The following is a 4,618-nucleotide window of genomic DNA, read 5'->3' on the forward strand; positions in this document are numbered from 1 at the left end:
GTGGCAGATCCAGTTTGGGTGTAATATGGAATCACAGAGTTGTTTGCTGATAGACTGAATGGTGCAGACACAGGTGCTGATACACAGCTCAACACATGTCCAGACCATGTTCACTCACCAGGCTGGGTTTGGTTTGTACTGGCCACTGCTGCTCCTCCAACCATGAGAACTGGAGGCAGTGTCTGAGAGGCAGCAGACTCCAGCCTGATCCAGTCTAACAGCAGGCCTGTCTGAACACGCACTCGGCTCAGCTCTGCCTGTGAACCAACCACACAGATACACTGAGTCAGCACAGTCTTACGTCTGCCCTGATGAGCTTTTCAAAAACTGATATGCCTACATGATCATTTTAGTATGATAATACTATAGAATATAATAATGTAGAAATGGATAGATAACACTATATTGGCAAAAGTATTCAGTGAGCCATCCAAATCACTGAATTCAGGTGTTCAATCACTTCCATGGCCACAGGTGTATAAAGCCGAGCCCCTAGGCCTGCAGACTGCTTCTACAGACATTAGTGAAAGAATGGGTCACTCTCAGGAGCTCAGTGAATTCCAGCGTGGTACCGTGATCAGACGCCACCTGTGCAGCAAGTCCAGTCTGGAAATTTCCTCACTACTAAATATTCCACAGTCAACTGTCAGTGGGATTATAACAAAGTGGAAGCGATTGGGAACGACAGCAACTCAGCCACGAAGTGGTCGGCCACGTAAAATGACAGCGGGGTCAGCGGATGCTGAGGTCACCGACTGTGCAGAGGTCACCGACTTTCTGCAGAGTCAATCACTACAGACCTCCAAACTTCATGTGGCCTTCAGATCAGCTCAAGAACAGTGTAGAGAGCTTCATGGAATGGGTTTCCAAGGCCGAGCAGCTGCATCCAAGCCTTACATCAGCAAGTGCAATGCAAAGCGTGGAATGCAGTGGTGTAAAGCGCCGCCACTGGACTCTAGAGCAGTGGAGACATGTTCTCTGGAGTGACCAATCACACTTCTCCATCTGCAATCTGCAATGGATATCTCTGGGTTTGGCAGTTGCCAGGAGACGGTACTTGTCTGACTGCATTGTGCCGAGTGTAAAGTTTGGTGGAGGGGGGATAATGGTGTGAGTTTGTTTTTCAGGAGTTGGGCTCGGCCCCTTAGTTCCAGTGAAAGGAACTCTTAATGCTTCAGCCCCAAGAGATTTTGGACAATTTCATGCTCCCAACTTTGTGGAACAGTTTGTGGACAGCCCCTTCCTGTTCCAACCTTGTGCAAAGCCTTCCCAGAAGAGTTGAAGCTGTTATAGCTGCAAAGTGTGGGCCAACATCATATTAAACCCTATGGATTAAGAATCCGATGTCACTCAAGTTCATATGCGTGTGAAGGCAGACGAGCGAATACTTTTGGCAATATAGTGTATCTTTTATGATGTCAGAGCTTGCAATTTGTGGGCAAAATGGTAGGTCACTTCTCGCCTCCCTAACTGCATCATTTTTAAGCTACAGACATGATCCACAAATCAGGACAGTCAGCAGTTAGTGTGACTAGTGTGAGCAGTTAACTAGTTAGTGTGACGTCAGCATCAGTGGAAAAAAAATCGGCTTGGAAAATCACCTAAAATCCTGATATTATTGCTCTGCTTTTTGGCCTTCATATTCCAGCCTAGGGTTAAAACAGCAACACGATTCACAATCAGATCAGTCATCAGACTCCGCCTCACCATCCAGAGTGATTTCATCCACCTGTGCCAGCAATCCAGCTCCGAAATCACCCAAACCCCACTCGCTACTGTTATCCGTCGTCTCTGCTTTCTGCCCTCATATTATAAACAAAGGGCTTTAAACTCTAAGAGTTTACATTGATTTTGAGCATTAAAAACATCTGATATTAACTATACAATTCAATTTGTAATTAAAAATAAAGCCTGTCTTGCTCTGTATCAGAGTTTTAGCACTCAGCCTGAATCCAAGAGGACAGAAAATCAATAAAAAAATACATGTTGACCTTTTGCTAATTGTTCATTTTTACTCATAACAACCAATAGACACTCCAGACTAACCATTTCTGACAGGGCATCTGAGGTGCCACTTGTTTTCAACATCTCTATATGCAAAAAATGCTCATTTTTGCAGGTGCTAAGTACATTGTTGATCAAAAATGATCCAAATACATAAAGGTATCAAATTTCTGTTAACATTCACATGTCAAGCAATGGCATGTCTATGTAGCCCAGTGTCCCCTGACAATAAGAATATATGGCATGTGTGACTGTCTCATGTAAACACTTTATAATTGCAATTGTAATTGACCCAAAATACAAAAAAAAGTCTAAGGTTGATAAAAACCTAAGGGCTAATAGTAAATAGTCAAACGTAGATATTTAAAGGCATTTAACTTTCAACCACAACTGCCTTTCTCAAACACAGTGAAGCAGGGAAACTGACCCGCTGGGTTGTTATTGTATGACCCAGTCACTAGTCCAGAGGCAAGGCTGCACTAAAACCCACTCAGTACTGTGGAAATAACCAACTAAAGTGACCCCGCAGGCCGTCTCAGCATTGGGGGTTTGTAAACAATCCCGCAGGTTCCAACATGTAGGCAACATCCTTTTTTTTTCAGAAGGTAAAAAAAAACACATTTCCTGTTTACTGTGGTTATGTAACGTGGAGTGAGGTGGTGGACGCATATGTGGAGATAAGTGACTTTTATTAAGGGCAAATCCAGGGTCATGGTCATAACGGTCCAGGTTCAAACAGCCGATACAGAGAGCAGGAGGGACAGACGTGACAAAATGAACACAGAACCTCAAACAAGAACCAAACACCACGAGAATACAATACAATACAATACAATACACCCAACACATCAAACACGATCAAACAAAGACCAGCACTAGACTCAGGAAAACACAGGGCTTAAATACAGGAGGGCTAACGAGGGTTCACAAGACACAGGTAGAAAACAGGTGGAAACAATCAAGGGCAGAGACGAGAAACAAGGGGCAGAACCGGGAGGAAACCAAACAAAGAAGCACATGGATGATAAAAAGTAAACAGAAAAGCACATGGAGGAGTGGGAGGAGCCAATTGTGACAGGTTAACATTTTCACCTAAACACTTTCAGAAGTTTATCAGACTGAGAAATCGCTCTTAATGCCTTTTAAAAGCTCTAGTGGGGTCATGAAAAGGGGCGCTGCATGTCCCAGGTCATGTTTTCTAAAGTCTGACAAAATTTCAATGTCATTTTTTCGAACATTCTCAGCAGAGATCTGGGCCCGCCTTAAAGTGAAGGTCTAGTTCATTGAACTTACGCTATATTGTCAAAAGTATTCGCCGGTCTGCCTTTAATCCATAGGGTTTAATATGATGTCGGCCCACCCTTTGCAGCTATAACAGCTTCAACTCTTCTCGGAAGTCTTTCCACAAGGGTTAGGAGTGTGTTTATGGGAATTTTTGAACGTTCTTCCAGAACCACATTTGCGAGGTCAGACTGATGTTGGACGAGAAGGCCTGGCTCACAGTCTCCGCCCTAATTCATCCCAAAGGTGTTCTATCGGGTTGAGGTCAGGACTCTGTGCAGGCCAGTCAAGTTCTTCCACACTAAACTTGCTCATCCACGTCTTTATGGACCTGCTTTGTGCACTGGTGCGCAGTCATGTTGGAACAGGAAGGGGCCATCCCCAAACTGTTCCCACAAAGTTGGGAGCATGAAATTGTCCAAAATCTCTTGGTCTGCTGGAAAAAGCATTGTTCGTCTCCAAATTGCTCCCGGATTGTTGGGAGAAGTTGCTCTTGGAGGATGTTTTGACGCCACTCCTTATTCAGCTACAAGAGCGGGTCACCACCAGTGCAGAGCTTGCTCAGGAATTGCAGAGGGCAGGTGTGAGTGCATCTGAACGCACAGTGAGATGAAGGCTTTTGGAGGACGGCTTGTTGTCAAGAAGGGCAGGAAAGAAGCCACTTCTCTCCAAGTAAAACATCAAGCGCAGACTGAGATTCTGCAGAAAGTATTGGGATTGGACTGCAGAGGACTGGGGTAAAGTTATTTTCTCTGATGAAGCCCCCTTCAGACTGTTTGGGACATCTGGAAAGATGATTGTCCGGAGAAGAAAAGGTGAGCGCTACCATGAGTTCTGTGTCATGCCAACAGTGAAGCATCCTGAGACCATTCATGTGCAGGGTTGCTTCTCATCCAGGGGAGTGGGATCTCCCAACGATCCAGGAGCAATTTGGAGATGAACAATGCTTTTTCCAGCATGATGGAGCACCATGTCGCAAGGCAAAATTGGCTTGGTGAACAAAACATTGAAATTTTGTGTCCATGGCCAGGAAACTCCCCAGATCTCAATCCCATTGAGAACCTGAGGTCAGTCCTCCAAAAGATGGTGGACAAACAAAAACCCAGAAACTGTGATCAACTCCAAGCACTGATTAGGCAAGAATGGATCACCATCATTCAAGATTTTGCCCAGAAGCTGATCTCCAGCACGCCGAGGGCGAATCGCAGAAGAAAGGTCAACACTGTAAATGTTAAGTCTTTGCTTAAACTGGACGTATTTGTCAATAAAAAGTTAAGACACGTATGGAACGCTTAGAACTGCACTTCATTACACCATATAAACATCTGACAAA

This window comes from Pygocentrus nattereri, chromosome 7 (genome assembly GCF_015220715.1).
Source record: "Pygocentrus nattereri isolate fPygNat1 chromosome 7, fPygNat1.pri, whole genome shotgun sequence".
In the NCBI taxonomy this organism is placed as follows: Eukaryota; Metazoa; Chordata; class Actinopteri; order Characiformes; family Serrasalmidae; genus Pygocentrus; species Pygocentrus nattereri.